The 11020-nt window shown below is 45.2% G+C and overlaps 1 pseudogene; it reads right to left on the bottom strand.

Moving 5' to 3' along the window:
* Positions 1-248: 248 nt before the first annotated feature.
* On the bottom strand, positions 249-1778 carry LOC136490070 (2-alkenal reductase (NADP(+)-dependent)-like; annotated as a pseudogene).
* Between the last annotated feature and the right edge of the window lie 9242 nt (positions 1779-11020).

The following is an 11020-nucleotide window of genomic DNA, read 5'->3' as shown; positions in this document are numbered from 1 at the left end:
CAATCACTCCTCCAATTTGCGCTCCGCCTAAATCTTTGAATTCCATGGTACTGATCCTATCATTCTTCTCCAATTTATGTGTTGTCTAGGTTTGATTTTTCTATTATTCTCTCAAGTTTTTAGTATAAGATATAGATAACTCTTTATATCTCCACAGTACACATACAGTAACGTTACCTAGTTATCATATTGAAATTTTCAAATAAAAGCGAATTAGCATTCATTTAGGTGAGAATGTACCGATGAAATGCAAATTATAAATATCTTTTTTTATTCCAATACAATAACAGTGCCCTCTTATTTAAACAAGGACCGGTAGGAGAGGCATCACACAAGTAGCACAAGACTTGTTTTTGCTCAGCTCGTCACCACTACGGAGTTCCTGCTTCAACTCATGCCCTTGCAATGGCAACCAACTGCTTCCCTACATTTTTGCCCGAGAACAACCCGATTAGAGCTGCCGGTGCGCTATCAATGCCCTCCACGACGTCCTCAACGACGGTGACCTTCCCGTCCTTGATGTAGCCAGCCATCTCCTCCTCGAACCTCGGGTACACATGCATGTAGAAAGTAAAGTAGAACCCCTCCACCCTGATGACCTTGGGCATGATGCAGAACAGGTTGCGCAGGCCGTACGGCTCCACCAAATTGTACTGCGAGATCATCCCGCAGACGGCGACCCTGCCGCCATGGCGCATCTGCAGCAGCACGGCGTCCAGCGTCGGGCCGCCGACGTTGTCGAAGTAGATGTCGATGCCGCCGGGGAGGCACCGCTTGAGCGCGGCGCCGAGGTCGGTCTCGGACTTGTAGTTGAAGGCGTCGTCGAAGCCGAACTTGGTCTTCAGGAGGCTGACCTTCTCGTCGGAGCCGGCGCTGCCGACCACGTAGCAGCCGGCGATCTTTGCGAGCTGCCCGACGACCTGGCCGACGGCGCCTGACGCCGCCGAGACGAACACGAAGTCGCCCTTCTTCGGCTTCCCGACCTCGAAAAAACAGGCGTATGCAGTGAGCCCGGGCATGCCTGGATGGTGGTTGACATTGGATTAGCGTCATTGCGTCAATGACGAGCAAACCGGAGAGAAACATGGAAAGTATTGCAAGATAGATATATCGCTGACCAAGAACGCCCGTGTAGTAGGAGAGCGGCAGTTCGGTATGCTTGATCTTGTGAAGGGACTCCGGCTGGGTGACGAGGGTGTACTCCTCCCATGCACTCATACCCCAGACGAGGTCGCCAGCGTTGAACTCCGGGTGCGTTGAGTCCACCACTTTGCCCACAGTGAAATTGACCAAGGCCTGATGGATCAATATCAAGCAAATTTCTTCACCTCAAGCAAATCAACAGTGGATCAGATTATGATTTTTCCTACCTCTCCAATGACAAACTCCGGCGGCAGGCCACCATCCTCGGGTTTACTCATGCGGAAACGCATCCATGGGTCGCAGGACAGGTAGAGGTTCTTGATCAGCACAGCGGTCAGCCCCGCCGGCACACGCAGCTTGGTAGTGTCCACCGTGATCTCCAAGTCGTCTTCGGTGGGGAACCCGATGACGTGCCTCCTCAGCACCACCTTCTTGTTCTGCACCACCGCCGCCGCCGTTGCCTCCTCCCCGCTGCCGGCCATTTCCTCTGCCTGCGAAAGAATAAAAGAGATGGCTCGTTTCTGTAGTAGAACGCTTTAGCTTGCTGCTGATGGTCTGGTATGCTACTGCCGATGCAGCATGCGCTCCTCCTCGTACAGTTTTATAGACGGGACGCACATCAGCCGGTGCGCCACGACGGTCTTCTGAGCACACGTAATCCATGACGCCAGGAACAGGACCTGTTTGTTCACCCTTTTCTTTGCTTGTGCGGAAGAGGACTCTGGACTCGACTGGAAATTCCATGTACAACTGGACCCGTACGGCCGTACCCCTGTTAACTCTAGACTTGAGTAAAATTATGAATTTAGCCGAAAGTTTTTTACCAGTATAATATTATTTCAGGACTCACCGAAATAGGTGATTTTCACTGGAATTCGGTCATCTCGGACCAAATCCTTAGGCCAATTTATGTGCCGGTGCGGCAGTGTGCACCACCGCTAATCTTCCCGTCGGATCAGTCGGATGCAAGTCGTGGCGTCGACTACCTTTGCAGATTATTATTTTTGGGCCGAGAATCGAAGTGCACCAGGCACATATCACATCACATAGCGAAGCAGACTCTGCCGACGCGCAGGACGTACAGGTACGCTAGCTTATGGAGTGGCTTCCTTGACGTTAGCTTTTTCTATTTTTTCTATATATTTATTTCCTTTTAGTATCTGTTTATTCTATTTATTATTTTCCCTTTTATATTTATATTTAATATTTTTTGGTTTTCTTTTCTAGCTTTGTTTCTTTTTCTTTTTCCTTTCATATTTTTTCTATGGTCTTTAATTCTTCTCTTCATTTTATTTATTCTTTAAACTTTTGTTTATTTCTATTTACTTTACTCTAATTAATTATTTTCATTTTTTTGTTTTTCTTTTATTTCTATTTCTATTTATTCTTTTTCTTTTCTGTTTACGTTTCTATCTTTAATTTACTCTATGAATTAGTTTTATCTTTTTATTTTTAATTTGTTAGATAAGATATATATCATGTTCGTGTAGTATATAAGTGATTTTTTATTTTGTCTTCTTTATCTACGTTATTTATTTATTTTATTTTTCTATACCTCGGGTGGTTGTTTTCCTCTGTTTATTTTATAATATTTCTTATATTTCTTTTCTTTTACTCTATTTTTTATTTTATGTTTTACTTGCTCGTTGATGGGTTACTAGATATAGGCTATATAGTTAGTCCATGGTGTGTCTGACTGTAGATGGTGGCCCACACTCACACTAGATAGTTTATTTTTATATTTAATTTTTTCTTCTATTATTTTATTCCTTGTTTGTTTTCCTTTCCGATGCTCAAATATTTGAGTCAACACTGCATGTCAGAAGCAATTAATTCACTTATCTAGTAGCATGTCTCATCTCCTCAAGTCACCTACAAGTGGGGCCATGTTTTTTCTCACAAGACAAGCATCGATGCTTGAACTTTCCCCGATGCTTGATTTTTCCGATGCTTCAATTCCACCCTGGAGTGTGTGGCATCGAGGCTCAAAGGAAAAATAAGGTTTGAAGCATCGGCAAAACAATACACTGTAGGTAGTCTTATGTTGTTTTTACTCTTTTAATTTTTGTATTTTATTGAGAGGTGATTTTAGCGTAGTATACATGTGATGTTCTAGCATATATTTTATGATATTCACGTAGTATACATGTCATGTTTATGATGTATTTTATAATGTACACATAGTATGTGATGTTCTATGATATATTTTATGATGTTTTATGTAGTATACATGTGATGTTCTACGATATATTATATGATGTTCATATAGTATATATGTGATGTTCTTTTTATTATTTTGTGTTTTCTTATCTTTTTTGTTGTGATGCTAATGTAGTGTATATACGTGATGTATTATAATGTATTTTGTTATGTTCACACTGTATCAATGAGATTTCTATGATTATCTTTTGTGTGGGATTTAACAAAATAATTTTTTTCTTTATATAATGTATTTTTATGTCTGAAATATATATTTTTTAATTTAGAAAAAAAATTAGAGGGACTTTGAACACCATATCTGCTCAATAAAAAATGTTCTACCTTTTCTCAAAAAAAAGTTCTATCTTTCTAAGAAAAATATTATATAATACTTTGTTTTTCTAAATGTATCCATGTGGGATCTTGTTTTGAAGGATTTATCGTAAGAAACAGAATGGTACAATCGGAATTTAATTTTGACATTCGGTTTAGGAAATACAACTTTTTAAACTTTCAAACGCTGTTGCATATTGATGATGTCAGCAAACGTACCTGCATGCATGTTGTTTTTTTCTGTTTACTACTTAGCCCAATATATAGTGTTGCGTCTCTATGTTTATACTTGCTTTCCGCAATGCTTTTTATGCATGGCCCAATATGGTCTTTTTCAGCACACTGTAATAAACCCAGGTATGATTAATTTCTAGTCACGTAGAGCCCATTTGGTAGCACTCCCGGACTGGCTCCGAGAGCTGTTTCGCGACTCCCGCTACCAAATGGGTACCAAGAGAACAGCTTTCTTGGGGAAGTTTCGTGATTTACGCTGAGAGAGAGTGAAGATGGGAGATAGGAGCCGAAAAAACTAGCTTCTCTTGGCTTCTGCTCAGATGCATGGGCCCTAGGTGAGTTTGCCCCTCAGCGTGAGCGGGGAAGACAGGACATTGTCGCCGGTGCAGCCACCGGCCATCAAGAAGGAGCCGCCAGGCCGGGCTGCACAGGCACGGCTGTAAGGGGCACGCGGCCGTCTGGAGGCGCGCCGGCCACGCGCTCGCTTGGGTGTCAGAGCGACGATGAGTGTTGGGGGGAGATGCCCCCGACGCAGCTCCGCCCCTTCGCGATTCGATCCGAAGCTACCGTGGGTCTCGTAGCCCTCGCCGGGGGTGTCAACCCCGAGGTGGAGGAACGCATGCCCGCTCACTCTCTCTTTCTTCAAGCCTTGACAGGTCCATCGTGCGGAGGTCGACAAGCTCCGAGCGAGGTTCGGCGCGGCGAACCCTGAAGCGGGCGCCGCCGCCTCCACCGACGCGAGGGACGCGAAGGTCCGCGGATCCGGAGAGAGGCGTGGAAAGGAGTCTTCAGGGCGGCTCCACCGCCCCCACCCTCGCGAGAGGCGCGGGGACCCTCGCACGTTCCGGCACGGAGGCTGGCCCGCCGACAGCTGGCCGCAGGAGTGGTTAGCTCAGGGTACGAGTTTACCACCGTACCCCTGGCTCTGTGTCCAAATGCGCCATCTGAGTACGGCCCCCAATGTAATTTTCCAGGCGGCCGGGCTTGGTCTATAAATGCCCGACGCACCTATGTAAGGACACAGGATTGTTTTTCCAGACAAATTAATGGGCACCACCTTTTCCTCGCTGCTGCCGGCCATTTCCTCTACCAAAGGGATGGTTGTCCTTGAACGCTAGCTTGCTTATCGTCTGGTATCCTACTGCCGATTCAGCAATGCAGTCTCCTCGTACTGTTTTATAGACGGACATCAGCAAGGGCCGAGTCATTTCCCATGTGAGCTATCAGGTATGACGACGGCTTTATGACTTATGAGCATGCTTTCCATGAAAATTCCATGCAGTTTTTGTCCCTCTAGCTAAGTAAGCAGAGTGCTTTTCTTTTTGTGATAAAGCAGAGTGCTTTTCTTCTTTAGTTTCAAACTTCCACACCTTTTCTTACCCGAAAACGACACAAGTCCTAAAACATAAGTAAAAATATTTTTACCCAACGTCACCAGTTACGTAGGTCATGCCAAAATTTCTTAACTGGGCCTCTTTAATTTCTCTGAAGCAACGAGAAAGGCGACCAGACGGGGTGAATGAACAAAATTTCTTCCAAAATGGTCATTGTCCCAAACAACCCTCCAAAAACACCAAGACCAACAAGTGAGATGCCCTTTAGTCAACAGGTAACAAGATGTCCTCCAGAATAACCAGAGAATACAGCGGAACACACACCAAAGCGAAAAACCAAGAACCGGAACGAAAGGCGCACCAAAATGCAAACGCAAAGCTCTTAAGCACCACTCAACCCAAGCAAGTGCTCAAGGTGAAATCACACAAGCCAACCAGTGACTTGATGATTTCAAAACATTCCTTGACACCTCGGAAACCTCATGGAAGAAGCGGATCAAAGAACAAACACTTGGAACTCAAAATCACCTCGGAGAGGTCCCCTGCCCAGGCAAACCTGAGCTAGCCGGGATGCTAGCTAGGTCGGCCTGGCACACTATGGCAGTTTGAGTAGATGGAAACCAAACTCCAAAAAGGTGAAAACCATTCAAATGAAGTCCGATTGAGCTCAAATTTTGTGGAAATGTTCCTAAGGATGATGACTATTCATATTACGAGGTTGAAACTTGCCAAGTACGTTTTGACTAGAAATCATTCTCCAAAATTCATGGCGATTAAAACCTTTAAGAGCATGATCTAAGTAAATTGAGCATTTTGTACTAAAGCCTAAGTGAGAGCTGAGATTTCTCCATGTAAGATAGTATTCTTTCTCAAAAAGATGGAAAGTAATCCCACCCTCAACTTCTTGCAAAGAGCATAAGAATTGAATTGTTGAGAGGCGAGAACGAAGCTCATCGACAGGAGCAACGTTCTCCCATCCAACGGCTTTCCAAATGGTGGCGAATTCAGTGTCCATACCTATCTTTTGGAGGAGGTCGGGGTCATATGCCGGCGTGTGGACGAACTCACGATTCTTGATGAGGTTGTACGCCTGCGTCTCCCGGTCTCCCTCCAATCAAGGTGTGGATCATCGTCGCCATCCCCCATCGGTTGCTCTTGCTCTTGCTCTTGCTCTTCTTCTTCCATTGGCACCATTTCTTCATCTTCATGCATCGGACTCTCTTCGGGCTCGGTGTAGCGTGCGCTTGAGCTTCCGCGGGAGCGACTTGAGCTCGCTCCCACGGCCTTCTTGAAAGCGTTGGCGAGCTTCCTCCCGAACTAGCCCATGGCGAAAGAGACAACAACACAAACTTGCAAACGGGGTTACGTTAGTGAAAACAAATCGGACAACCCGTGAGCTTGGCTTTGTGGTGATGAGCTTAGGAATTTTCTGCATAGTTTCCTTGTTCTTGAGCTTTGTGGAAAAAATATTTTTGCAAGTGGTGGAGCAAGTGAGAGTGAGAGGGAGTGAAAATGGAGAGTGGAGAGTGAGTGAGGGCTCACACCCGAGCTCTCAGGATTTATAACGCCGGGCACCGACCGAGAGAGGGTGGGAGCAACGGCTCGTAGCCGTTGGAGCAGCAGCAACCGTAGCGGCGCCAGGCAGGGTGCGGCCGCACCCCTGTTGCGCCCGCACCAGAGGTGGGCCCGCTCAGCCCCCCTTTGGCCGGTAGCTCCCAATGGTCGTTTTCAAAATGGAGCCGTTGGTGCTTCCCTCGGTTTTAAAACTTTGCTCCCGAAATTGATTTTCCATAAAACTTTTATTATATTTTGAATTTTCATAAATATTTTTTAAAATGAGAAATGATAACGGAAAAAAAATCTATACTATCACAAAATGATTTTTATTTTATTTTTCTAAAAAGTTTATTTTGAAGCAAATTTTAAATTTTGAATTTTAAAAATTTTGAATTTTTGAATTTTTAAAAGATAACTACCGATTTACCTTCGATAAGGGCTTGACATTTACAGTCCGTTGGCAAGACTTCTCCTCCATTATTGCTCTGCAACTGCATGAACAAACTCGGGCGAATTCTCGGGTTGGCCCGGGATTTTCCCCGAATAGTTGAGAGGTATAGCGGCAACAATTTGAGCAATTTGTGTTTCGATCATTTTATTAAAACTTAGTTGGTTTTCGCTGAGGAGGATAAATTTTCAATTTTTGAATTAATATTTTCAATCAATTTATTATTATATGAAAGTTTTTTAGTGATATTTTCGTTTATTTTAGCTTGACCTAGAACTAGGCCTTTCAAGGTAGGTTGATTCGAATTGAAGTTCGAATTACCTCGTTGCGGGCGGGACTGATTGTTCCACCCGTTATTGTTACCTTGTCGGAACCCGTTGTTGATATATGCGGCGTCTTCACGGGTTTTGGGGCAGTTGTTCCCTGAATGTCCGACTTCACCACAGACTTCGCAAGTCATTTGCGAGTCCTTGGCCTGAACGGTGGCCTTCATAGTTTCTTTCTCGTGGGCCCTTTCATTCAGTCTTGATAGTAACAAATCTATTTTTGTGTCAAGGATATCCGTCTCCTTCATGGTATGCATGCCTTTTTATTGTTTTCGTTCCTCCCCCCAGCTTTGATTGGCCACCATCTTCTCGATAAGAGTTGTGACATTGTTGATGGTGAGGGAGAGAAATGCTCCTCCAGCAGCGGCATCTACGTGACCCTTTGACATGGGTGTAAGCCCTTCATAGAAGTTCTGGAGCATGAGCCAGTTTTCCATTCCATGGTGCGGGCAGGCTTGGATGTCATCCTGAAGCCTCTCCCACGCCACGGGGATGGATTCCAATGAAGTCTGCTGGAAGTTTGAAATTTTCCCCCATAGGGCATTGGTTTAGCCCTTGGGGAAAAATTTCACGAGGAACACCGTGGAACATTTGTCCCACGTGTTGACAGCTTCCTTCTCTTTTATAGAACCACTGCTTTGCCTTCCCCACGAGGGAGAAGGGAAACAGACGGAGCTTGATGCTAGCTTGTGCGACGTCTTTGATGACGATGGTGTCGCACAACTCCAGGAAGTGTTGTAGGTGTGCGTTTGCGTCCTCGCTTGGCAAACCACAAAATTGGTTTACCTGTACCATCGTAATGAGGCCAGTGTGCAGCTCAAAGTTTCCAGTACCGTGTTGATAGCGGGCCCAACGAGCATGTTGGCAACAACAGGGGTGGAGTAGTCACGGAGTGACTTGGCCATAGCAGTAGTAGCGGATGGTACGGGGGTGACTGGTTCAACTACCGGCAGAGTAGCCAAAGAAGAAGCTGTATGAGACCAGCTCTTCCTTAGGAGTGCCTCTATATTATCGGTGTAATTGTTTAGCAGATCAAAACCACTCATACACTATCCTATTTTCATCCACAACGGGAAGAAAACAAGCAGAATTAGCCTGCATAAACTATGGCTACCATTACATGCATGTGCTCATGATCATGTCCTACTAGATTCTTTTCACCTATTCCCTTCCCGGCAACGGCGCTAGAAATGCTTGTTGACATTTCTTAGCGCAATCACTAAGTGTGGAGGTTTTAAGTCTATCCTCGGTAACGGCGCCAAAAATGACTGTTGGTATTTCTTAGCAATATCACTAAGATTGAGTCAACCTTAGCGACGCCGCCAAGAGACACCAACTATGATAGTTCTTAACGATTACAGAAAATATCCACAAGCGCACAGATTTATCGTTGTAGCATTTCACCCGGAAGTATTCAGGGTATCGTTATTTATACTTTCCCAAAGGAGGGCAAGGCATCCAGAGTCTAGCATGAGCATGAACAAGATTACATACTTGCATACAGTTCATGACAGGGGTAAAAATGGTAATTTAAGGATAGTGGACACACATCTGAGCAACCTCAAGGACAAAAGCAAATAAAGAATAAAAGAATGTTCCTACATGGAGCCAACATGTTCTAATATAGCCGTGCAAAGAACAGTTAATGATCATACAGGTTATATGACTAGAGTTAGAACTAAGTTTAAGATGAACGGGGAGATCTCCGAGCACTGGTCTGCCAGCAAGCAATGGAGACTTCAAGACTCCTACACAGTACCCGAACATGGGGGATTACACAGGACAGATAGAGCTGTCACCACCTGCCGCCTACCCCTCATCCTTGCGGCACCATCATATCCAAAGGTTCCCGTGTACCCGAGCACCACGTCCGTGTACAAGGAAACTACCCATATCCCCCCGGGACTTCGACCCTACGGATCGACAAGCATAGGACATGGGCAAACCCAAAGGAACGATGAACTGTCACCTCAACCTAGCTCTACTTCTACTCATACAAGTCATATGAATGGTTAAGCATAAAGTTGAATATGTTAAGATCATAACACACAAACTATATGCTAGTTCATATATCATGATTATAACAAGACAACTATACTCTAGTTCATTTGCACTACTATATTAAAGATATGAGAGCATGACTTTGGAAGAAATCTTCATAGTATTCATACCAAGATGTATCTCTTCTTCCAAGGAGGTAAGCCCTCCTTGATAGCTTTGCTAGCTCCAAACTACTACTAAAAGCTAAAGAGTACAAGTAGAGAGAGGTGAGGTGAGTAGCTCCAAATGGTGTGTGCCTTTAAGAATGAGCTCCTCCTCTTCTTATATAGTGAAGCATGATCGGTTTGGCGTAGGAAAATTAGGAAACCGACCAAAATCGAGTTAGCATGGCGGCATGCAACCACCGTAGGAAGATGGGCCCGGGCCATGTCGCCTGGGGTGCGGGCACACCCAGGGTGCGGCCGCACCCTAGCTGGCTCACCTGGCCACCGCCTTTCCCACGATGGTGCTTGGCCAAAGTTTGGCGTGTAGGTGGGCTTTTCCATTTATTCTCTTCACGTATTTCTGGTTTACGCTTTATGTTTTGCGCCTTTTGCTTGGTTTTCCACTTGTATTAAAATATGAGTCCTGTGAAACATGTTTTCTCCAATCCAAGTGGAACTATGCTAATAGTAAAGGCATATGTGTCAAAAGTATGTTTATTTCTCCTGTTTTGGACTTAAGTTGGCGGTTGGAATTTGTCGATAGTGACCGCCAACAATCACCAAGTCCTTCGCGCCTCTGCTTGAATAGGTTAACATGGTCTACTCCTCCACCTGTACCCTTGCTTGTCAATATCCCCAAGTGTCAACCACCCACGATCAGTCCTCCGGCCCTCGATCACCTGATCCAAGCCTCCACTTCCATACTTCACCGCTCCCAGTCCATCGGCACAAGCTCGGTTAACCTTCTCCATTGCCATCGACCATCTTAGTGCTCTACACCTGCACACCACAAAGCCAAGAGACATGTTGCACAACACCACACTCATACACAAACGAGCTAAGTTCGTATCACTACAATTCATAGGAACGCCGACGTGTAGTTGTATTGATATTCAAATTTCTTACCACTTATCTCTGTAGTGGGGCTCTCTGAAGCTGTGTCTCCATCCTTGTCGCCTCGTCGTACGCATCAGTGATGTCATCCTCATCTTCGTCCTCATCAATTGGCTTGTTAGTGTAGGGGGCCTGCATATGTGTGCGGGTACTCCTATGCAACCATTGGAGGTAGCGGTTGAAGTTGCGTTGGTCGTGCGGCGGTATCTCGGCGATCAGGACCCTTTGCCGACTATCCCAGTTGTGGATGAACTTAGCCTTCTGTTCTATCTACGCCTCTAACTAGGCCTTTCCCGCTTCATTTAGCATCTTCTCTAGTTCTCTCTTTATCTCTGTACGTACACAATA

The sequence above is a fragment of the Miscanthus floridulus genome, chromosome 10 (genome assembly GCF_019320115.1).
Source record: "Miscanthus floridulus cultivar M001 chromosome 10, ASM1932011v1, whole genome shotgun sequence".
In the NCBI taxonomy this organism is placed as follows: domain Eukaryota; kingdom Viridiplantae; phylum Streptophyta; class Magnoliopsida; order Poales; family Poaceae; genus Miscanthus; species Miscanthus floridulus.
This window is presented reverse-complemented; position numbering and strand designations above follow the sequence as displayed.